A 14177-nucleotide genomic window follows, 5' to 3' on the forward strand; every position below is an offset into this window, starting at 1 on the left:
TATTATGGCTCACTAATTTGTACAACATTTCAGTTAGAACATACAGGCAGATATTTGATTTAACTAATAACTTAGTATGGGCCACATAGCATCTGCTTGTCAGTATTAATGTAGCTGTGGCTCATTAAGGTCAAGGAAAAGAAGGATGGCCCTTTAAATGGTCCCAAATTGTTTTTAATTTGCACTATCATCTCTTGACATTAAATGCTTTTAAATTTTTTCTTCTAGCAGTTTATTGTCACTCTAGTTATTATGAAACATTCAGGACAGACAGACTGATATTCAAGTATTGTTGTATGGGTGACTTTCTTTCTATCATATTTGGGTACCATGGCAGCTTGGAGAATATACCTGTCAGACCTCCTAATAGAAGGTGGTAATTGACCAATGGCTGCTGAAGCTGAATTTTAAATTTCTGTGCCATGTGTGCTGTGAGGCCTCACCTTGCACAGGCTGCTCCCTGCCAAAGACTACATGCTGCAGGATGCTAAGGTTTCAGGAAGACACTGGGATTTCTTTGTCAAATAACTGCCTGAGTCACTTGCCTAGGGTTTTGGCCAGTCTTTCTGAGACCATGGGGAGGAGGGTCTACATTGCTTCCACCAGCCATCTCTGGTGTTCCTCCCCTCAAGTTCTGATGATTTCCCTGACCCTTTCCAACTCTTTCCCCATTTCCTTTTGCACGTGTATTTTCCTTAATAAAATTCTTGCATGTTTAATCAATGACTCATTTTCTCAAACATCTAAAATGGGGAGAATAAAAATAAACACAATAAATAAAAATAAGAAATGGGTAAGTGGATTAGAATAAAGTTCCCATAAGAATATGTTAGAAGATATTTAAGAGTAAAGTTTTTTCTTGGTTCCTACATGGATCACTTACGTTTGAAAAATTATGTTGTAGCACTAAAAAATTCAAAAAAAGAAAAAATGTCTATGATCTCATAATCATAACATTTATTTTCATTTTTCCATATAACTTATTAGCCCTTGAGTACATATATGTGTATTTTATGTAATTGTAACTAATGTGTGCATACCACTTTATTGTTTGATTTTCCACATGTCCACATAGTTTGAATATCTTTTTAATGACTTTTTGATATCACAATAGTTCAAAATTTTGTCATATTATTTTCCTATCATGAACTTTCATATTGTTTCCAATTCCTTTGTGCTATTATAAATATTCTGCTATGCTCACTCTTAAAACATTTTGGTTATGTTGAAACTTTTCCAGAGTGTAAATTCTTGATAAAGAGTTTACAGAGCTAAGGGAGATGATAATCTTTATCTCACTTCCTGTATTTGGCTATTTTCTTTTCCAAAACTGTGGAACCATGCCACCAAAAGAAAATGAGAATTCCAAATTCAGCTTAACCTCACCAGCACTGAGTGTTGGGCATTATATAAGGTTTTCTTATCTGTTACATTTTTTTAAAATACTGTAAGGTTTCTTTAGCTTGTAATTAATTGTTAACAAAGATGGATATTTTCCATTGATATATGTTCTAAAGTAAGAAGAAAAACATACGTCTAATTAAATCAAAATCAATATCAGTGTATTGACTCAATTGTTAATCAACTAGGAATACATATTTTTTCCCTTTCATTGTAGGAATATTTACTTTGAGGTTTTAAAGAAGTAATTTGTCTCCTCAAAGTCAAGTAGCTATTCCTTTTTAATTTCATAACACCATGACAAAGCAACAGGTTCATTCTGTAACAGCAGGTAGAATGCATGAACATTGTAGATAACTTTATTTAGCATTATTTGTTTATCATCTTTTTACCCTAGGAAAACAATAACAGAAATCAGAAGGTCACGTAGAGGTTATATAATGGAATCTCATTCTCCTCCATGCATATTTACAATTCTGGGACCAAATAAGAACATGTCAGCAGAGTAGCTCCCTTTGAAGTAAGGGCAGGCAAGACTGAGAATTCCAAGTGGGCATCTGAGCCTCATTCACTGAGACACATGCTGCCTTCTTTCAGAGAGATGATGGCTCATTTGTTCTGGCACCTGGAAGGTAATTTTCACCTTTTCTCTTGAGAGTGAAAAAGCACTGGAGAAGAATTAAGGAAGGGAAAGTTTTGGATTGTCCTTTTTGAAAATTCTATCAGGGATTTTCCTGGAATTTCTTTTTTTTTTTTTTAAATAAAATTAATCCCACAGCTAGAACTACTTCTAAAATAAGTTTTCTAAAACTTATTTTTTAACAAACTTTCTAAACTTATTTAACAAACTTTCTAAAACTTATTTTTTAACAAACTATTAAGACTTATTGTTTTATTGTTTATTATTAAGACATTGTTTTAACAAACTAACTGAAATAAGTCTTCCCAAAATCATATAATCACTGAAATGTTTCCTCATGAGAGAATTTATTGCTCCTTCCTCTATTCTCCAAAAGCATTTTGCATAAACTTTATTTATTTCATGCTACCTCATTGTATGTATTGTTTAATTTTTGTATTCCTCATTTTCCCTTTTAGAATGAAAGCTCTTAGTAGGAAAGCCTCAGTTAATATTTCATTCCACGAAACTTCTAATAAACTAACATTCAGAGGATGCATCACAAATGGCAGGAGTACCATTTCACATGCTTTACATCATTTAATCCATACAACAACTCCATTAAATAGTTACTATTCTCTCCAGTTTACTGATGAGGAAGTTAAGACTTGAGGAGGTTAAGTAACCTGCCCAGGGATGCACAGTTATTTTGCGGCAGAGCTGGAATTCAAATCGGATCTGTCTGACCCCGAGCTTAAATTCTTTGTATTTTTTAATTTTTTTTCTCTGTTGATTCTTTAATTAACATGAGCCGGATACTTTCCACTGTCTTCTTGGCACTTTCAGGATTTCTTATTTTTTTTTCTTTTTTTTTTTTTATTATACTTTAAGTTTTAGGGTACATGTGCACAATGTGCAGGTCTGTTACATATGTATACCTGTGCCATGTTGGTGTGCTGCACCCATTAACTTGTCATTTAACATTAGGTATATCTCCTAATGCTATCCCTCCCCCCTCCCCCCACCCCACAACAGGCCCCTGTGTGTGATGTTCCCCTTCCTGTGTCCATGTGTTCTCATTGTTCAATTCCCACCTATGAGTGAGAACATGCAATGTTTGGTTTTTTGTCCTTGCGATAGTTTGCTGAGAATGATGGTTTCCAGTTTCATCCATGTCCCTACAAAGGACATGAACTCATCATTTTTTATGGCTGTATAGTATTCCATGGTGTATATGTGTCACATTTTCTTAACCCAGTCTATCATTGTTGGACATTTGGGTTGGTTCCAAGTCTTTGCTATTGTGAATAGTGCTACAATAAACATACGTGTGCAAGTATCCTTTGGGTATATACCCAGTAATGGGATGGCTGGGTCAAATGGTATTTCTAGTTCTAGATCCCTGAGGAATCGCCACACTGACTTCCACAATGGTTGAACTAGTTTACAGTCCCACCAACAGTGTAAAAGTGTTCCTATTTCTCCACATCCTCTCCAGCACCTGTTGTTTCCTGACTTGTTAATGATTGCCATTGTAACTGGTGTGAGATGGTATCTCATTGTGGTTTTGATTTGCATTTCTCTGATGGCCAGTGATGATGAGCATTTTTTCATGTGTCTTTTGGCTGCATAAATGTCTTCTTTTGAGAAATGTCTGTTCATATCCTTCGCCCACTTGTTGATGGGGTTGTTTGTTTTTTTTCTTGTAAATTTGTTTAAGTTCTTTGTAGATTCTGGATATTAGCCCTTTGTCAGATGAGTAGGTTGCAAAAATTTTCTCCCATGTTGTAGGTTGCCTGTTCACTCTGATGGTAGTTTCTTTTGCTGTGCAGAAGCTCTTTAGTTTAATTAGATGCCATTTGTCAATTTTGGCTTTTGTTGCCATTGCTTTTGTTGTTTTATACATGAAGTCCTTGCCCATGCCTGCGTCCTAAATGGTATTGCCTAGGTTTTCTTCTAGGGATTTTATGGTTTTAGGTCTAACATTTAAATCTTTAATCCATCTTGAATTAATTTTAGTATAAGGTGTAAGGAAGGGATCCAGATTCAGCTTTCTATATATGGCTAGCCAGTTTTCCCAGCACCATTTATTAAATAGGAAATCCTTTCCCCATTTCTTGTTTTTCTCAGGTTTGTCAAAGACCAGACAGTTATAGATATGTGGCATTATTTCTGAGGGCTGTGTTCTGTTCTATTGGTCTATATCTCCGTTTTGGTACCAGTACCATGCTGTTCTGGTTACTTTAGCCTTGTAGTATAGTTTGAAGTCAGGTAGCGTGATGCCTCCAGCTTTGTTCTTTTGGCTTAGGATTGACTTAGCAATGCGGGCTCTTTTTTGGTTCCATATGAACTTTAAAGTAGTTTTTTCCAATTCTGTGAAGAAAGTCATTGGTAGCTTGATGGGGATGGCATTGAATCTATAAATTACCTTGGGCAGTATGGCCATTTTCACGATATCGATTCTTCCTACCCATGAGCATGGAATGTTCTTCCATTTGTTTGTATCCTCTTTTATTTCATTGAGCAGTGGTTTGTAGTTCTCCTTGAAGAGGTCCTTCACATCCCTTGTAAGTTGGATTCCTAGGAATTTTATTCTCTTTGGAGCAATTGTGAATGGGAGTTCACTCATGATTTGACTCTCTGTTTGTCTGTTATTGGTGTATAAGAATGCTTGTGATTTTTGCACACTGATTTTGTATTCTGAGACTTTGCTGAAGTTGCCTATCAGCTTAAGGAGGTTTTGGGCTGAGACAATGAGGTTTTCTAGATATACAATCATGTCTTCTGCAAACAGGGACAATTTGGCTTCCTCTTTTCCTAATTGAATACCCTTTATTTCCTTCTCCTGCCTGATTGCCCTGGCCAGAACTTCCAACACTATATTTAATAGGAGTGGTGAGAGAAGGCATCCCTGTCTTGTGCCAGTTTTCAAAGGGAATGCTTCCAGTTTTTGCCCTTTCAGTATTGGCTGTGGGTTTGTCATAGATAGCTCTTATTATTTTGAGATAAGTCCCATCAATACCTAATTTATTGAGAGTTTTTAGCATGAAGGCTGTTGAATTTTGTCAAAGGCCTTTTCTGCATCTATTGAGATAATCATGTGCTTTTTGTTGTTGGTTCTGTTTATATGCTGGATTATGTTTATTGATTCGCATACATTGAACCAGCCTTGCATCCCAGGGATGAAGCCCACTTGATCATGGTGGATAAGCTTTTTGATGTGCTACTGGATTCAGTTTGCCAATATTTTATTGAGGATTTTTGCATTGATGTTCATCAGGGATATTGGTCTAAAATTCTCTTTTTTTGTTGTGTCTCTGCCAGGCTTTGGTATCAGGATGATGCTGGCCTCATAAAATGAGTTAGGGAGGATTCCCTCTTTTTCTATTGATTGGAATAATTTCAGAAGGAATGGTACCAGCTCCTCCTTGTACCTCTGGTAGAACTCGGCTGTGAATCCATCTGGTCCGGGACTTTTTTTGGTTGGTAAGCTATTGATTATTGCCTAAATTTCAGAGCCTGTTCTTGGTCTATTCAGAGATTCAACTTCTTCCTGGTTTAGGCTTGGGAGAGTGTATGTGTCGAGGAATTTATCCATTGCTTCCAGATTTTCTAGTTTATTTGTGTAGAGGTGTTTATAGTATTCTGTGATGGTAGTTTGTATTTCTGTGGGATCAGTGGTGATATCCCATTTATCATTTTTTTATTGCATCTATTTGATTCTTCTCTCTTTTCTTCTTTATTAGTCTTGCTAGTGGTCTATCAATTTTGTTGATCTTTTCAAAAAACCAGTGCCTGGATTCATTGATTTTTTGAAGGGTTTCATTTTTTGTCTCTATTTCCTTCAGTTCTGCTCTGATCTTAGTTATTTCTTGCCTTCTGCTAGCTTTTGAATGTGTTTGCTCTTGCTTCTCTAGTTCTTTTAATTGTGATATTAGGGTGTCAATTTTAGATCTTTCCTGCTTTCTCTTGTGGGCATTTAGTGCTATAAATTTCCCTCTACACACTGCTTTGAATGTGTCCCAGAGATTCTGGTATGTTGTGTCTTTGTTCTCATTGGTTTCGAAGAACATCTTTATTTCCGCATTCATTTTGTTATGTAACCAGTAATCATTCCATGTAGGTTTGTTTAGTTTCCATGTAGTTGAGTGGTTTTGAGTGAGTTTCTTAATCCTGAGTTCTAGTTTGATTGCACTGTGGTCTGAGAGACAGTTTGTTATAATTTCTGTTCTTTTACATTTGCCGAGGAGTGCCTTACTTCCAACTATGTGGTCAATTTTGGAATAGGTGTGGTGTGGTGCTGAAAAGAATGTATATTCTGTTGATTTGGGGTGGAGAGTTCTGTAGATGTCTATTAGGTCTGCTTGGTGCAGAGCTGAGTTCAATTCCTGGGTATCCTTGTTAACTTTCTGTCTCATTGATCTGTCTAATGTTGACAGTGGGGTGTTAAAGTCTCCCTTTATTATTGTGTGGGAGTCTAAGTCTTTTTGTAGGTCTCTTAAGGACTTGCTTTATGAATCTGGGTACTCCAGTATTGGGTGCATATATATTCAGGATAATAAGCTCTTCTTGTTGAATTGATCCCTTTACCATTATGTAATGGCCTTCTTTGTCTCTTTTGATCTTTGTTGGTTTAAAGTCTGTTTTATCAGAGACTAGAATTGCAACCCCTGCCTTTTTTTGTTTTCCGTTTGCTTCGTAGATCTTCCTCCATCCCTTTATTTTGAGCCTATGTGTGTCTCTGCATGTGAGATGGGTTTCCTGAATACAGCACACTGATGGGTCTTGACTCTTTATCCAATTTGCCAGTCTGTGTCTTTTAATTGGAGCATTTAGCCCATTTACATTTAAGGTTAATATTGTTATGTGTGAATTTGATCCTGTCATTATGATGTTAGCTGGTTATTTTGCTCATTAGTCGATGAAGTTTCTTCCTAGCCTGGAAGGTCTTTACAATTTGGCATGTTTTTGCAGTGGCTGGTACCGGTTGTTCCTTTCCATGTTTAGTGCTTCCTTCAGGAGCTCTTGTAGGGCAGGCCTGGTGGTGACAAAATCTCTCAGCATTTGCTTGTCTGTAAAGGATTTTATTTCTCCTTCACTTATGAAGCTTAGTTTGGCTGGATATGAAATTCTGGGTTGAAAATTCTTTTCTTTAAGAATGTTGAATATTGGCCCCCACTCTCTTCTGGCTTGTAGAGTTTCTGCCAAGAGATCCACTGTTAGTCTGATGGGCTTCCCTTTGTGGGTAACCCGACCTTTCTCTCTGGCTGCCGTTAACATTTTTTCCTTCATTTCAACTTTGGTGAATCTGACAATTATGTGTCTTGGAGTTGCTCTTCTCAAGGAGTATCTTTGTGGCTTTCTCTGTATTTCCTGAATTTGAATGTTGGCCTGCCTTGCTAGATTGGGGAAGTTCTCCTGGATAATATCCTGCAGAATGTTTTCCAACTGAGTTCCATTCTCCCTGTCACTTTCAGGTACACCAATCAGACGTAGATTTGGTCTTTTCACATAGTCCCATATTTCTTGGAGGCTATGTTCATTTCTTTTTATTCTTTTTTATCTAAACTTCTCTTCTCACTTCATTTCATTAATTTGATCTTCCTTCGCTGATACCCTTTCTTCCAGTTGATCGAATCGGCTACTGAGGCTTTTGCATTCGTCACATAGTTCTCATGCCGTGGTTTTCAGCTCCATCAGGTCCTTTAAGGACTTCTCTGCATTGGCTATTCTAGTTAGCCATTCATCTTATCTTTTTTCAAGGTTTTTAACTTCTTTGCCATGGATTCAAACTTCCTCCTTTAGCTTGGAGTAGTTTGATCATCTGAAGCCTTCTTCTCTCAACTCGTCAAAGTCATTCTCCGTCCAGCTTTGTTCCGTGGCTGGTGAGGAGCTGCATTCCTTTGGAGGAGGAGAGACACTCTGATTTTTAGAATTTTCAGATTTTCTGCTCTGTTTTTTCCCCATCTTTTTGATTTTATCTACCTTTGGTCTTTGATGATGGTGACGTACAGATGGGGTTTTGGTGTGGATGTCCTTTCTGTTTGTTAGTTTTCCTTCTAACAGTCAGGACCCTCAGCTGCAGGTCTGTTGGAGTTTGCCTGAGGTCCACTCCAGACCCTGTTTGCCTGGGTATCAGCAGCAGAGGCTGCAGAACAGCAGATATTGGTGAACAGCAAATGTTGCTGCCTGATCGTTCCTCTGGAAGTTTTGTCTCAGAGGAGTACCCGGCCATGTGAGGTGTCAGCCTGCCCCTACTGGGGGATGCCTCTGAGTTAGGCTACTTGGGGTTCAGGGACCCACTTGAGGAGGCAGTCTGTCCATTCTCAGATCTCAAGCTGCATGCTGGGAGAACCACTACTCTCTTCAAAGCTGTCAGACAGGGATATTTAAGTCTGCAGAGGTTTCTGCTGCCTTTTGTTTGGCTATGCCCTGCCCCCAGAGGTGGAGTCTACACAGGCAGGCAGGCCTCCTTGAGCTGTGGTGGGCTCCACCCAGTTTGAGCTTCTGGGCCACTTTGTTTACCTACTCAAGCCTCAGCAATGGCAGGAGCCCCTCCCCCAGCCTCGCTGCGGCCTTGCAGTTAGATCTCAGACTACTGTGCTAGCAATGAGTGAGGCTCTGTGGACGTAGGACCCTCTGAGCCAGGTGCGGGATATAATCTCCTGGTGTGCCGTTTGCTAAGACTGTTAGAAAAGCACAGTATTAGGGTGGGAGTGACCCGATTTTCCAGGTGCCGTCCATCACCCCTTTCCTTGGCTAGGAAAGGGAATTCCTCAACCCCTTGCACTTCCCGGGTGAGGCGATGCCTCACACTGCTTTGGCTCAGGCTCGGTACACTGCACCCACTGTCCTGCACCCAGTGTCTGACAATCCCCAGTGAGATGCACCTGGTACCTCAGTTGGAAATGCAGAAATCATTCATCTTCTGCATCGCTCATGCTGGGAGCTGTAGACTGGAGCTGTTCCTATTTGGCCATCTTGGCTCTTAAATTCTTTATTACAACAGATGATGGTATTACCTTTTTTTTTTTTTTAAGCCTGGGGAAAGTTTTTGGCCCATGGATATGAGACTCTTTCAAATGTCTGAATTATCAGGACTTTAGCGTAATGAAGTATAGTAGTCTGCTTCTACCACCCTATAGAAATGGAAGGTTTTTATGTGTGGATGCCAATTCCAATGACCATTTTTTAATGGTCATCTTATGAAGGTAGGATCATATTGTAGAAAGAACATGACTTTAGAGTCAATCTAACCTGGGCTCTAATACCCACCCCATAATTTTATAGCTGTGTCATCTTTGATAAACCTCATTACATAGTGGAACCTCCGTGTTTTCATCTGAAACATAAGGATATAATACCAACCCTAGGGCTTTTATGAAAATCAAATAAGATAATTTTAGATTGTAAATCTATGAGTGGGGCAGCATATTTATTTTTCACTGTCATATGTCCTGTGACGTAGCCAGTACCTCACACAGTACTGTGGACATAGTCCTCAGTAACCATCTGTTGAATAAATGAATTAGCTTACATAACACCTTACATATAGTAGATGCTCAGTTTCAGGCAGGGCTCAGTGGCTCACTCCCGTAATCTCAGCACTTTGGGAAGCCAAGGTGGGCAGATCACAAGGTCAGGAGTTCGAGACCATCCTGGTCAACATGGTGAAACCCTGTCTCTACTAAAGATAGAAAAAGTTAGCCAGGCATGGTGGTGTGTGCATGTAATCCCAGCTACTCAGGAGGCTGAGGCAGGAGAATTGCTTAAATCCAGGAGGCGGAGGTTGCAGTGAGCCGAGATCATGCCAATGCACTCCAGCCTGCGTGACAGGGCAAGATTCCATCTCAAAAAAAATAAATAAATAATAAAAAATAAGATGCTTAATTTCTGCTAGTGTTTGTCCACCTAAACTTTTTATTTTTGCACTCACTATTGTTTAGCATTGCCTCCTTGAAACTCTGTTTTCTTGCCTTTTGGGGCAGCATGTTTACTTTAGAACTTCTGTAATGCTTTGTGTTAATTGTCCATTTTCTAAGTGTTAGTACTCTCATGAAGTGTATCTTTGACTCTCATCTTTTTTCATCCTAACTTGCAGCCTTGAGCAGAACTATATTGCCAGTTAAATGTGAGAAGTGAAGATGAGAACTCAAGAAGGGTTCTTAGCTTCCAGTCCTATTGTCTGGGTGTACAGGGGCTGGTACTGGCAATCACAGACAGAGGGATTTCAGTTATATGCAGGGTGTGAATTGTGTGACTATTAAAGTAGGCTATGCACAGTGTGAACAGAGCCTGGACAGAGGTGCTTAAAAGTGTGTGTGTGTGTGTGTGTGTGTGTGTGTGTGTGTGTGTGTGTGTATGTGTGTATACATGAAGTGGTAGGTAGAGCAGACATTTGGAAGAACCAACAAGATATGGTATTTAATTAAGTTAGAGGTTGGAAGGCAAGGAAAAGAGAAGAATGAAGTTTTTACGTAAGGTAACCAGAGAAGTAGAGGTATGTTAAGAGAAACAGAAAAATCGTAAGTTACTAATTTTCAGAAAATGTTGATGAAATTCTGTTTTTTATGTGTTAGATTACAAGAGTAATTATAAAAAGTCATTATTGTACAGAGCAGAAATAGAATTACAGTCAGCCCTCTATATCGGCGGATTCTGCATTCTCAAATTTAACTACAGATTGAAAATATAGTATCCATAGGATATGGAACCCACAGATAAGGAGGGCTGACATTTTGTATCCACAGGTTCCACAGGGCTGACTGCAGGACTTGAACATATGAGGATTTGATATCTATGAGGTTCCTGGAACCAATCCCCTACTGATCCCTAGAGATGATGGTATTCATGTATGAGCTGCTGAGATGTTTTCTTCTAACTAAATGCACCTCAAATACCTTGTTTTTTGTTTTCATGTCTAGTTTTATAATCTTAGTGCAACTATTCAATATTGTCAGTTACTTTTTCTATTGCCAGATTCTATCAATGAATTATTTTTTTATATTCAATATTTTTAAAAATTTTATTTATTTATTTTTGAGACAGGGTCTTGCTCTGTTGCCCAGGGTAGAGTACAGTGTTGTGATCATGGCCCACTGCAACCTCAAACTCCCAGGCTCAAGCAGTCCTCCCATCTTAGCCTCCTGAGTAGCTGGGATTACAGGGGCACATCACCATGCCTGGGTAATGTTTTTGGTTTTTTGTAGAAAAAAAGTCTTACTATGTTGCCCAGGCTGGTCTCAAACTCCTGGGCTCAAGCAATCCCCCTGCTTCGGCCTCCCAAAGTGCTGAGACTACAGGCATGAAGCACCATTTTTTTAAAATACTTTAAGATCTAGGATACATGTGCACAATGTGCAGGTTTGTTACATATGTATACATGTGCCAAGTTGGTTTGCTGAACCCATTAACTTGTCATTTACATTAGGTATTCCTCCAAATGCTATCCTTCCCCCATCCCCCCACCCCATGACAGGCCCTGGTGTGTGATGTTCCCCACCCTGTGTCCAAGTGTTCTCATTGTTCAATTCCCGCCTATGAATGAGAACATGCGGGAGGCACCATATTTTATATTATTTATTGAGTGGATCACTATGTACTAGGCATTATGCTGAATGTTTTCATGCATGAAGTCATTTAATCTTCAGAGAATCTCTGTGTCATAGATGGCTGTATTTGTCATTTATTGCTTTGTAATCAGTTTCCAGTAAGACTTTTCTTGCTTTCCTACAAGCCCACACCTGCTGTATCCTCAAAGTACAAAATTCTCCACAATATGTTCAAAGCATGTTAAGTGTTAGCTAATACTTTACCCGAAGCCCACTCACTGTCTGGTTCCAAAGCCACTTTTACATTTTAGGTGTCTGTTAAAACAGCACCACACTTTCATTACCAAAATCTGTATTAGTGATCTATTGCTGTATAAAAAATTACCCCATGGCTTAGTGGTTGAAAAATAGCACACATTTGTCTCAGAGTTTCTTATTATCAGGAATCTGGGAGTAGCTTAGCTGGGTCATTTTAACTCAGGGTCTCTCACAAAGCCGCAATTAACATGTTGGCCAAAATGCAGTCATCTCGTCTCCATTGGGAGGATCCACTTTCTCTCTCTCTCTCTCTTTTTTTTTTTTTCGAGATGAACTCTCACTCTGTCACCCAGGCGGGAGTGCAGTGGCATGATCTTGGCTCACTGCAACCTCCACCTCCAGGGTTCTAGCCATTCTCCTGCCTCAACCTCCCAAGTAGCTGGGACTACAGGCATGCACCACCACGACTGGCTAATTTTTGTATTTTTTAGTAGAGCCAGGGTTTCACCATATTGGCTAGGCTAGTCTCAAACTCTTGACCTCAAGTGATGGGAGGGTCCACTTTCAAGGTCACTCACACAACTGGTGTTAGGACTCCAAAGATCCACTTCTAAGCTCTCTTACTTGGTTGTTGACAGGCCTTGTGTCCTTGTTGCTTGTTGGCTGGAGACATCAGTTCCTTGCCACATTGGCCTCTCCATGAGGCTGCTCACAACTTGTGCAGCTTGCTTCCCCCAGAATAAGGTTTCTGATAGAGAAAGAATGGACATTATAACCTAATTTCAGAGGTGACATCTCACTGCTTCTGATGTATTCTATTTGTTGAAAGTGAGTAATTAAATCCACCTCACATTCAAGGGGATGGGGACTCCACGAGGACATAAATACTAATGAACCACCAATTACTGTAGCTCATCTTCTGGGCTGTCTACTACCATGAGAAAACTGAAACACACAGAGAGAAGTAACTTTTAGCTGAATTACACAAAAGGTGGGTCTGACTCTAGAGTCTCAATTCTTGATGGCTATACTATACTGTTATCATAAATATATTGTGTGCTAAGAAATCAGATAGCCTATTTGTTAGAGAAATTCAAAAATACTATTTGTAGCTCCCTTTGAAGACTTATGGAGTTAAGCATGTAAGTTTTTTGTTTATTTGTTTTATATCAGGCTATTGCAGAGACACACAGAAAACTTTTTGTTATTGTTGATCATGGTGTTGTTTATTTTAGCTTACATTTGACTTGGGTTTCAAGTGTTAAACTTCCAGATAACCATGATGTTTTATAACTATAATTATAAAACAAAGAATAAAAAAACATTGAATCAACATTCCTGTTTATTGACTTTAGGGTTCTGAGTACAATGAGAAAAAGAATATAGCTCCATAAAATTACCCTAGAAGGGACAAAGAAAGATCCAAGAAAATTCCAATATGAAATCTAAATAAACATTAAAGCCAGAGTTGTGTTAAATGTGTGAGAGGGAGGAGGAAAAATTGTGCAAACTAATGTATATTAATGCTTACCTTTAACTTTCTAATCAAGCAATATATTGTGATAGCAAATGTTACATGTTTGATAAAATTAAATGTGTTTAATTCCTTTAGAAAGCTTTGCTTACTATTCAGCAATCAGATTTCATTCATGTAGAAGGTCTGGTCAGCTTACGTGATGAGAAGGTCATCTGCTACAACCTAGTTAGGAGGACTTGGACAGTAGTTAACGAACAAATACCATATCACTGTGTCCCTGGAGTTCTGCTGTACAAGACAAATGATGCTTTTTCAAGAGGAAGTTGAGACTGTAATTTCTCCAATGTGTAACAGATCTTTGCATCTACTTAGCAGTTAAGGAGCCTGAAGTGATTTTAAAATACTTTGAAGTTTTCAAGAAAGCATTTAGACTCATTTCTTTTGTCACTGTTTCCTCTGCTCTATGGGACATGCATACTATGAGAGACTCAGTGGCAAAAGAAAATTCTGTGGAATAAGTTTGTGAATAAATAAACCTGTGAAAAAAAGAACAATCTGTTAAACATAGACCTGAGCCAACAGATGCAAGAGAATGGATTTGTGCTACTGTGGTTGTGACCACACAATCTCTCTCAAATGAGCCTCCCAGGGAAGTGGCCATGAGGTGGGAAACCTTTATCTAAGCTCTGATGCAAGGAGGTGAGCTTGTCTCTCCACACTCTTTACCTTGTCTTCTCTTATCTTACTGTTCTTGTTGTGGGAATTATACCAAGCAAACCATACCCTGATCCCAAGAAAGGAAGAAAAGCAACTCCATCTCCCTCTCTTTGTTTTTCTCCTTTGATGCCAGCAGTCAGGTTTGGGTAGGCTG

The 14177-nt window shown here is 38.9% G+C and overlaps 1 protein-coding gene across 1 annotated transcript in view; it reads left to right on the plus strand.

The window, feature by feature from the left end:
* Positions 1 to 14177, plus strand: part of TFAP2B (transcription factor AP-2 beta) — a 343214-nt gene that overhangs the window by 198482 nt on the left and 130555 nt on the right. The window lies entirely within an intron of this gene.

Source organism: Pan paniscus, chromosome 5 (assembly GCF_029289425.2).
Source record: "Pan paniscus chromosome 5, NHGRI_mPanPan1-v2.0_pri, whole genome shotgun sequence".
In the NCBI taxonomy this organism is placed as follows: domain Eukaryota; kingdom Metazoa; phylum Chordata; class Mammalia; order Primates; family Hominidae; genus Pan; species Pan paniscus.